This window comes from Poromitra crassiceps (genome assembly GCF_964638095.1).
Source record: "Poromitra crassiceps genome assembly, contig: HAP1_SCAFFOLD_501, whole genome shotgun sequence".
Lineage (NCBI taxonomy): Eukaryota > Metazoa > Chordata > Actinopteri > Beryciformes > Melamphaidae > Poromitra > Poromitra crassiceps.
The window spans coordinates 106424-117941 of NW_028151907.1; the positions used below are offsets into that span (position 1 = coordinate 106424).

Consider the following 11518-nt stretch of genomic DNA (forward strand, 5'->3'; position numbering starts at 1 on the left):
GTGTGCATTACCTATTCAAACTCAATAAAGAATATCACAAAGGTCATGTGACTACTGTGTGCATTACTTATTCAAACTCAATAAAGAGTTGTGGCCTGCAGCGGCCACCTATTCTACATGGTACTGCAGGATAGTTGATACTGGATAAGATGACGATGACAATACGCAGCACAGTTAAGATGACGATGACAATACGCAGCACACTGAAGTATCTATTTACCAGATTTGAGAGGTAGATGGGTTTTTTCTGGGGTCTCTGCAGCAGAGCGAGAGCGTTGTATCAATATCAATAGAGTATTGTATCAATATATGTATATATATATGTATATATATATATATGTATATATATATATATATATATATATACATATGTATATATGTATCAATTGTATCAATAGAGCGTTGCGAGGCGATCTGCAAGGCTCTCAATTGAGATGCTTTTTTCATGAAATATAAATGAATGCCAGAGCAATTTAAGGAGATTTGTCCAGTATTCAGTACCGGTACTTGAGTACAAATGCAGGCAATACATGTAAACAGCACTGTTGTGTGTATTCGCTCACCTTAAGCGTGGTGTGGAGCTCCGTGTCTGTGAGGCAGCCCTGGTTGCCGAAGATAAAGGCTCTGTCCTCTCCCACCGTCTCGCACAGCATCCGCCACTTCTCCTCCACCAGCTGCCCGTCCAGATCAGACTGAACACCTGGGAGGAGAGCAGGAGGGAGAGGACACGTTTTAGAGGAAGGCTGACTTGTGGTGACTTAAAAATCATATTTAAAGCTGGAAATAAGGTCCAGGTTGTAAAAAAAACAGAATTCTCCTTTAAGGGCCTGTGTCCACCTAGCGTCTTTTCCTCAGGTCCAGCATCTTTTTTCAGTTGTTTCTAATGGGGGGAGAGCGTATGCGAGCGCACATGGACGTCTATAGAAAGTGCGCTGCACCCAGCGTCTATTTCAAAGCGCTCCGGGTTTTTGTGCGCCGGCTCCCAGCGCTCCCAGCTGAGAATAATTTAACTTTTCAGAAAGACGCTGGTGTCGGGTGCTGCTTTTCTGGCAACTAATCATATGGAGAAACTATCGCAACAGAGACAGAAAGGCTCAATTGTGGGAGCAGATTGGCTAGACACTTAATATTTCTGGTGAGTGTTGTGCTTACTGCTTTTAATAGCGTAGCCTACCTACCTGTGTTGTTAGCTTGCTAGCTGTCAGCTATCAAGCTCCTACCGCACTGAACTAACGTTGCTTCCTTGTATATTGTGAGCTGGGATCAGCGCTCCCCAGCGCACTCCCAGCGTTTAACGTCGGAAAAAGATGCTAGGTGGACACACACAGGCCCTAAGACTGCAGCCTGCTGATATGGTGTGAAAAGGACAGAGAGCATTGGTATTTGTATTGACTGTCACTGACCTGCTGTAGGACAGTCCCGGAGGGGACCAGACTCTATAGAGGTTGGTGATGGGGATGTCGGCGGTGTCGTTGCTGTTGCTGGCGTACGACTCGCTGAAGCCGTACATGTGCAGCAGCTGCCAGTTGGCCATCTGGCCGTAGGTGTTAAATACCTCGTCCCCCTTTCGAATGGGGCGCACGCAAACCATCTTCAGACTGTCCTGAGAAAGACACAGGATGTAAGAGAACGAACGAGAGAAGAGAGGATATGGGTCAGAAAAAGAAGGGACTCAGACTACGAGACAGAGAGAAAGACATAGTTGGACACTCATTAAAAGAAAGCAGGGCCCGAAATGAACATCCGTCAAGCGCCATTGGCGACTAGATTTGACGTTTGGCGAGTGACACTCAGAGGTTGTGCGTGCGTGCAGCTAATTATAACGAAGTGGGCGTGTCCCCTCACCGGTGTGTACTCCAGATTGGCGTTGTGACTCGACACGTGGTTAAGCATGTCGGCCATAGGAACCATCATCGGTGGGTTGGGGGCCGCCTCCTCCTCCTCGTCCTCCTCCTCCTCGTGGGGCTCTTGGAAACTACAGCGATAAGAAAGGAGAAGGTGAAGATGAAGATTCCCTTATTGTGATTGTAACTGTGACTTGTCATTTCATTCAGAACCGGGAGTTGAAGACCGCCGTTTTCTGTTGTTGGCCAATTGACATAAAGGTGAAAACATGAGATGGTAAGAGATGTTCTTACAGGCATATAGCCTATGAAATTAGTAGCCAAACTTTGGTTCTGGTTGTGTGTTTCAGTCAACCGACAAAATTAACTGTTTGGCGTAGGCAAACTTTAGTTCCGCCTGTGTGTTTCCAGGAGGATAATTAATTATACTGTATGTTTTGCAAGTACTTGAGTAATATGATATATCAAAATTTGATGAGAGTAGTTGAATATTGAATTGACTTAAAATGCCCAGCCCTAACCCAAACGCGGTTGGTCTCTTGCCTGCTAACCTGTAGGCCATGACAAAGGCCACCAGCTGTGTGTAGAGCTCCAGGGTGTGTGTGCTGGGGTTCCAGAGATCCGGGTGTCTGCTGATGAAGGGCAGGATCACGTCTGTGTATTCCCTCTGGATGTTGGCCAGGTCTCTGTCCACCGCCTAGGGAACACATGTTCCCTTCAACAGGCTGGATCTCTCCTCTCTGGACCTGTGACAAGAAGCAATCAAGTGAAGGATGCTAGAATTCAAATACTGAGCGCAGAACAGCAGCATTCTTCTAAACACGTTAGACAGGCCTGGAATTCATTAATTAATTGATTGCTTGATTGAGACACTGTTTGATTGACAGCTGACCTCTGGGAAGTGCAGTGCAGAAACACCATAATATAGCTTACATCTACATCAGTAAATTTGCTTTGTTACTTTCAAACCAATCAATTCAGGAGGTAGACATTCTTGCTGGGAAACGTATACACTGATTGAAGACTGTTCCTCACCAGAACATGGGCTGGTCCAGCGCCCTGAAGTTAGTCCAGAGGGAGAGGTAGGGACTCCATTGGGACCGCGGGTTCGTGTACTCATACAGCAGAGCCAGCAGCAGGGGAACCCAGCCCGACGAGCTCTCCAGAGAGGCCCTGTCTGGGAAGGGGAGAGAGAGAAGGCGTAGAGACAGTGAGATCAGCCTCAATCGCACATGTAGCTGGGGGAAGAAATACTACATACATGGTATTTATCATGATACATCCAATGCAGGGACAGCTCACCCTAAAATCCAAAATACATATTTTTTCTCTCCCCCGTAGTGTTATTTATCCATAGATTGTTTTGTGTTAGTTGCCCGAGTTTTGTAGATATCGGCCCTAAAGATTTTTCCATAGAGAGTTTCATGTAGGAACTATTTTCTATTCTGGACCAAACTACACCCACTAGCTAGCTGCTGCTAGCTGCAGTTTCATGTCAGAACTAGCTAGCTAGCAGCTAGTGGGTGTAGTTTGGTCAAAAGAAAATAGTTCCTACATGAAACTGCTCACATTCACAACAAGGTCCGTGGATTATCTTGAGTAACCGGGTCATAATTTCTGGAAAGTTTCTGGAAAGAGACATTGCTGTTGAGCTTTTCAAATGTTTTATTTTTGCAAATTGAGCACCACAGGCCGAGCGCCACTAACACAAAATGATCTCTAGATGGATAAATAACAACTCAGGGGAGAGGGAAAATATGTATTTTGGATTTTAGGGTGAGCAATTTCGTTAAATATCAGTATATAGGTCCGTTCATGCTTTTCTTCCCCTGCTTGTTGTCACCTTGTTCCAGCAGGGCAGAGACCTTAGTTGTTGCCTGGTGGAGAAGAGCAGATCTGGGGATGGTGAACAGAACCTCCCCCTCCTCTATGTCCTCCTTAGCCAGCATGCCATACTCTGCCACTGTCCCCTCTTTGCTCACATACACCTGGGAGGGAGAGAGAGACACGTCCAGCTCAAGGAATGATGTTCGCTCACCTATATCAGGCTCTACCTACTGTATATCAGGCTCTACCTCTTTTGAATGACAGATTCAGGCAGACATATATACATGTTGATTTGACAGATTAAAAAATTGATACCTGATGCAGCATTTGTGTGTGTATCCCTTTAAGACCGCGAACCGCGTGAATGCGGTTCGCAGTCTTAAAGGGATACACACACAAATGAGGGATGTATACACGCAAATGCTGCATCAGGTATCAATGGGTTAAGTAATAGCCTACATACATAAAAGGATATCTGAGATTATTGTGTAAATTGTGAGAACAATGACCTTATTGCTGAGCACTAGGCCGACTCGGTCACACCATTGTAGAAAGTTCTGCAGAGGCTTGAGCTCTGAGCCTTCGTCTACCTGTCAGCAATGGAGTCACATGGATATTATAAACATCATTATATCTTTGCATCTGCAATCGGACGTCAGAGACGGGTAGGAGAGCGTTTTGAACAGCCGAGTCCCCCAACTGACTTATGGAAGTTTGTGTGACGCTAGTTCCAGAGTGTATACGGAGAACATAGCGTAACATTATGGGGCTAGGATCCATTTCACAGCAAACAATTTGATGCAGGAAGTAAAACAGGTATCACACACACACACACACACACACACACACACACACACACACAAATGGTTCAATTCCATTTAGGAGTTCCAGTGCCAGGGCCCTCATTACTGTTATAGGTTATACCTGCTTGCTTTACATCCTGCTGCCACGTCAAAACGGTTGCTGTGAAACGGGCCTAGATAAGATGAGCTAGTTCACACAAATTGGCAGGTAGACAAGCTGTCGAACTTTCTAGGCTACATCAAAGTTCAAAGTATGTGGCCTCCTCTCCGCTCGCCATGTTTTCTCTCTCCTACTTTATTGTTGTTTTGGAGATCATGGGGACCAGCGTCAAGCCAGCCACAATACAAAACGGGGGTTTTCCCCTGGTTATTGCTTTCAAAATAAAGGCATAATAATAATGAAACGATGTTAAAAAATATATATACCTTATACTTTGAAGGGAATATTGCTCATTTCCGGCTGTGTTGGAGTATATATATGTGTGTGTGTATATATATATATATATATATATATATATATATATATATATATATATATATATATATATACTACAATGGGCGGGGCGTCGGTGAGTTCATACGTGTGACGTCACCTGCGCTATATAAAGAGCTGTCTACAGTTGGTCAGCCTCTGGTGGAGCTAAACCCGAAATTGCTATTCGTGTTTTCCAGGCATAGCCTACATTAGACCGCTGTTTGAATATGCAATGCCGGCGTGGTGCAATATAGGAAAAGTAGAACTGAAAAAACTCCAGACTGTCCAAAATATTGCAATACCAATGTCATACAGGCTCCCCAGATATACTAACACAAACTATTGCCACCAGATATCTGGCCTGATGACATTAGAGGAAAGACTTATCATTTTAGGAAAAAAGTACTTTAACAAAGCTGAGCTGAACCCCTCGCTCCAACCAGCAATACTCGAAGAACGAACAGGCCCCCCGAGATATATCTGCAGCACCCCCTTGTCCTTCTTAACCCAACAAATGTAGCCTAATCACTTTATGATTTTATGGTTTTATTCTATTATCATTTCAATCCTCATGGTGAGTTTTATAGCCGGTTAATCCTGGATTGTATTATAACGTTTATAAGGTTAATTTTATGATTTTGTTCTATTATGTTAACCCTTATTAAGAGTTTTATAGTCGGGCAATCCTGAAATGTAGCTATTATAACATGTTTATAAGGTCACAGGCTATATTGTTTGTTTTAGTGTTCTAACTCTTAATTTCTCCCCTATAGAAAAAAAAAAGAAAAGAAAAGGAAAAAAAATGCATACACACACACACACGCACGCACGCACGCACACACACACACACACACACACACACACACACGCGCTGGTGAGTAGGGTTATGATGCTGAGTGTAACAGCCTGCCTCCCTGATCCCCTCCGCCCTTCTATCCACTCCGAGGAACAGAGGGACTGAAGAGGACTGTCCGTCCTGAGCTGTCCCTACAAGGTACCAAGATTACTACTACTACTACTGGTCAGCCTCTGACTGAACCACCTTAAAGTGCTGTGCAGGAAACATGGTGGAGCTAAACCCGAAATTGCTATTCATATTTTCCAGGCATAGCCTACATTAGGCCGCTGTTTGAATATGCAATGCCGGCGTGGTGCAATATAGGAAAAGTAGAACTGAAAAAACTCCAGACTGTCCAAAATATTGCAATACGAATGTCATACAGGCTCCCCAGATATACTAACACAAACTATTGCCACCAGATATCTGGCCTGATGACATTAGAGGAAAGACTCATTATTTTAGGAAAAAAGTACTTTAACAAAGCTGAGCTGAACCCCTCGCTCCAACCAGCAATACTCCAAGAAAGAACAGGCCCCCCGAGATATATCTGCAGCCTTGTCCTTCTTAATCCAACAAATTTAATCATTTTATGATTTTATTCTATTATGTTAACCCTTATTAAGAGTTTTATAGTCGGGCAATCCTGAAATGTAGCTATTATAACATGTTTATAAGGTTACAGGCTATATTGTTTGTTCTGGTGTTCTAACTATTAATTTCTCCCCTATAGAGGGAAAAAAAATGCATACACACACACACACACACACACACACACACGCTGGTGAGTATTGATGACGCTGAGTGTAACGGCTTCGTTAAAAAACGCATTTACGTTTCAAAAGTCCTAAAAGTGATTCAAGTTGGTGAAGATTATCCTGCTGACCCCAAATTATCGCTTCCAGAAACTTTTGTTAACCACAGACCTTATTTGATGCATTTAAGTGAAATCCCCATTCTAAAAGCTCATTGACTTTCCCCCGTAAGATCCAGGAAGTCCGGGACTTCCGCCTGCAAAAATATGTCATCCCTGTGGTACTCTGTTGAATATAGCTGAAGCTGACTATGGTAAATATAATAATGGTCGATCAGAAATGTTGTAATTATCTTGTAATATCAATCAATCAACTTTGATTCGCAACACATTAGTCCATAAAAAAACAAACAACAATTAAATGAAAATACTTTTTAAAAGCACAGTGAAACTATAAAAGGCACTTATAGCAAAATGTCCACATTATGTGAGTCACATCATTAAAAGCAGGATTATACTCAGCAGCATGATAATAGCATTCTGTGAAACATTCAGTTCACAAATAAACTTGTACATCAACAGATTTCTCATGAGCAGCTGAAAAGTGTTGACTCTGCAACAGTCCGATGCAGTCAGTCATTATAAGCAACTTGAAGTTTGTGGATGCTCGCTTTGTTATACTTCACCCACAAGGGGGCAGTATCAGAACATGAGTGGAATTTCCTTACCATGTTTGCTTGTACTGTACACAACACATGGCACATGAACACAACATATTCAGTAGCTGTTGAAACCCAGCACTGCTAATGGAGAAAATTTGCCGGGTGTTACCAATCATACAACCGGTCCTACAGCCTCTTGTCCATCTTGACTCTCTCACTTTATCTCTCTCTCTCTCTCTCTCTCTCTCTCCCTCTCTCTCTCTCTCTCTCTCTCTCTCTCTCTATCTATCTATCTATCTCTCTCTCTCTCTATCTCATCTAATTCAGTTTGGTGGGTCCCATGTTGCAGCAGCAAAACCAAAGCTGAATGTCCATAGAACAGCTTCCCAGGTTTGTATCAAAGTCTATGACACCCGTTTGTAGCCTACCTTGATGAGGTGACGGGGTGATGGGTGACTCGCCCGGCTGCTTTGTCATGGACCCTTGCGTGGGATCCCAGGCACAATATCTCTCATAAGCACATTATGCGGCTGGTAATCATGTTGTAATATTGAATGTCAATAATATGTCCCCCCCCCCCCCCTGTGTCTGAGCATGTTTGTTTGTCTTGTCCAGGGGTGCCCAAATTCTTTCCCATGAAGGGCCAAAACTCAATCTGGGTGGAGGGCCGAGGGCCAAAAATAAACATTGTGGAATTACATTAAAATGTATTGTGGTATAAAAAAAAAAAAAAAAAAAAGTCCCAAATCCGTGGCGGGCCAAAACAAACAGAGCGCGGGCCCCAAATTGGTCAGCACTGGTCTTGTCTATGCACTGTTCTGACAAATTAAAATACAATATTGGGGGGAAAAGGCTTTGACTTGATGTTCACAAAAACCTGTTATTTTGTATTGCTAATAAAGTGTCTACACAGACCCAAAACAAGCCCCTCCCCCTCTCCATCTCTCTCTCTCCCCTCCCTCTCTTCCCCCTCTCCCTCTCTCTCCCTCCCTCTCTTTCTCTCTCTCTCTCTCTCTTTATCTCTCTCTCTCTCTCTCTCTCCCTCTCTCTCTCTCTCTCTCTCTCTCTCCCTCTCTCTCTCTCGCTCTCTCTCTCTCTCTCTCTCTCTCTCTCTCTCTCTCTCATCTAATTCAGTTTGGTGGGTCCCATGTTGCAGCAGCAAAACCAAAGCTGAATGTTCATAGAACAGCTTCCCAGGTTTGTATCAAAGTCTATGACAGCCGTTTCTAGCCTACCTTGATGAGGTGACGGGGTGATGGGGTGACTCGCCCGGCTGCTTTGTCATGGACCCTTGCGTGGGATCCCAGGCACAATATCTCTCATAAGCACATTATGCGGCTGGTAATCATGTTGTAATATTGAATGTCAATAATATGTCCCCCCCCCGCCCTGTGTCTGAGCATGTTTGTTTGTCTTGTCCAGGGGTGCCCAAATTCTTTCCCATGAAGGGCCAAAACTCAATCTGGGTGGAGGGCCGAGGGCCAAAAATAAACGTTGTGGAATTACATTAAAATGTATTGTGGTATAAAAAAAAAAAAAAAAAAAAGTCCCGAATCCGTGGCGGGCCAAAACAAACAGAGCGCGGGCCCCAAATTGGTCAGCACTGGTCTTGTCTATGCACTGTTCTGACAAATTAAAATACAATATTGGGGGGAAAAGGCTTTGACTTGAGGTTCACAAAAACGTTAGGGTTGTGCTACAACCCAGGTTTTACGAGTGAGAACGAGAGCTCTCACTAGTGCCTTAAACGCTGCAACGCAGCCCTATGGAAGACTGTTATTTTGCTCCAAAATTACTTTTCATTAAAACCTGACCACCCACCCGTAGGTGGCGTGGTACCCCCTGGGACTGACACGGATCCACGTGACTACGTCACGTCCTGCCAGTCCAGGGAATAATCACTCTAATTTCTTCCAGCCCGCTGAGATCCGACGCACCCCGTGACGCATCGACACAGCAAGGCTGGGTAGTGAGAGCTCTCGTTCTCACTCGTAAAACCTGGGTTGTAGCACAACCCTAACGTTTTACTTCGTTTCGAACTCAAGCTCTCACTAGTGCCTCCATTCAACCGACCTTGCTGCCGGGAGCACCCCACAGGGCGACCCGAAAGGCACCGGTGAACCACGGCCATATGGCAACGTTTATGCCTAACCGTCTGACATATTAGAGTGGCAACGATACTACTTTCTTGCCACCGACAGCACCGCGTGCGCGAACTGCGCACCGGACACGTCGAGACTGTAGTACCTGACAAAAGTGTGATGAGAGGACCATGAGGCCGCGGCACACATGTCCTCCACCGACACACCGCGCAACAACGCAGAGGATGTCGCAACACCTCGCGTAGAAAGCACCTTGATACCCTCCTGGGGAACCTTGCCCACGGCAGAGTATGCCAACGCGATCAACGGGGTTAACGTGCAAGCTAAGCCTGCACCGGTAAGAGCTGGAGTACTACACATCGCTAGATACTGGCTGCACGGGAGCAAGCTAGCTAACTAGCTATTTCACTGAAGAGCATTACTACTCTCGCTTAAGGCGCGCCCTACACAGAGGTAGCTGGCGCGAAGTACTTAGCACACAGACACTAACTGCACGTGTGCACGTTAGCTATCTGTGCTACAAGGTAGTCCAAGCTAGCTGCACTGAGCAAACTAGCTAACTATCTAACGCGCGCGCTAAAAAGCCGGCGTTCCTAAAGTACCTAGCAACAGAAGCAACCGCACGGATGCATCTAGCTATCTGTGACAACTGTGCTATTTAGCCTGTTGTTCTAGTGCTAACGGTACAAGCTATTCTGCATGTATGCAAACCTAGCTAGAGTTATGAGTGCAGACCTGAGTCATGCGCTCAAGCCTAACAACGTTACCCCGTTTCCGGGGAAACGTTTCACATCAACTGCACGGCGGCAGTTAGCAACAGTTAACTAAGGAAGATACTCTTAGCTTTTTAGATGACTTGTTCCGACGCCGCAGGGTGAAGGGTACAGGGTCGGTCTCCGAAGCCTGCTTTATCCCGTCCACGCGACCCTCTTGAGGTGGGCAAGTCAGCCGGAACGAGCCTAGTATCTAAAGCTATATAATATAACTCCTCGTTAACCGCGGAGCTTTCACAAAACACGTCTTCACAGCGGGTGGAAGAAAGCGGAAGAGTGATTATTCCCTGGACTGGCAGGACGTGACGTAGTCACGTGGATCCGTGTCAGTCCCAGGGGGTACCACGCCACCTACGGGTGGGTGGTCAGGTTTTAATGAAAAGTAATTTTGGAGCAAAATAACAGTCTTCCATAGGGCTGCGTTGCAGCATTTAAGGCACTAGTGAGAGCTTGAGTTCGAAACGAAGTAAAACCTGTTATTTTGTATTGCTAATAAAGTGTCTACACAGACCCAAAACAAGCCCCTCCCCCTCTCAATCTCTCTTTCTCCCCTCCCTCTCTTCCCCCTCTCCCTCTCTCTCCCTCCCTCTCTCTCTCTCTCTCCCTCTCTCTCCCCCTCTCGCTCTCCCCTCCTCCTCTTTCTCCCCCTCTTCCTCTCTCCCTCTCTCCCCCCCCCCCCCCTCTCTCTCTCTCTCTCCTCTCTCTCTCCCCTCCCCCTCTTTCTCCCTCTCTCCCCCTCTCCCTCTCTCTCCCCTCCCCCTCTCTCTCCCTCTCTCTCTCGCCTACCTCCCCCCCCCTCTCTCTCTCTCTCTCTCTCAGGCATCCTCTGTGGCTCCACAGGCTCCTCCTCCTGACACAGCACCTGCAAAGAGGCTCAAGTACACAAGTAAGTAAGTAAGTAAGTACACTTTTCCTCGCGAGACTTTCCTGCTGGCTGGGCTGTGTACTGACTTGATGAGAGTTGGCTGGGCTGTGTACTGACTTGACGAGAGTTGGCTGGGCTGTGTACTGACTTGACGAGAGTTGGCTGGGCTGTGTACTGACTTGACGAGAGTTGGTGAAACTCACCCCGAATGAGGAAATGAGATCCCTGGAAAGAGTAGTGGAAATAGCCTGGGGGTGATTAGCAGTCTGATGTTTCTTTAGGGGTCATATACTGACGATATGGGTAGAACACGGGAAGAAAACTGTCTATTTACATGGAGTAACAGCACGCTGCCATGTGGCCCCGACGGAGCGCATTCAAGGACTGGCTTGGAGTACTATTTAGATCACAACAATGCCTAGGACGCTTCAAATCACTGCGGAGAACACTAGGTGAGTCGTCAGATAATAATTAATGTGAGCAGAGGGCTCCAGGTAAAAAAAAAAATTAAATTCTCCTTTAATATACTTGGCCAATAACATACAAAATAGACTGTCCGTACATTGATGAGGCTC

The 11518-nt window shown here is 45.6% G+C and overlaps 1 pseudogene across 1 annotated transcript; it reads right to left on the reverse strand.

Annotated features, from left to right (window-relative positions):
- Positions 1-67: 67 nt before the first annotated feature.
- LOC310771292 (N-lysine methyltransferase setd6-like) lies at positions 68-4928 on the reverse strand (annotated as a pseudogene). Its single transcript has 9 exons — positions 4908-4928; positions 4181-4261; positions 3688-3832; positions 2880-3021; positions 2396-2590; positions 1846-1975; positions 1408-1603; positions 564-700; positions 68-256 (listed from the first exon to the last, which is right to left on the reverse strand). The product of its transcript is annotated as an N-lysine methyltransferase setd6-like (transcript).
- Between the last annotated feature and the right edge of the window lie 6590 nt (positions 4929-11518).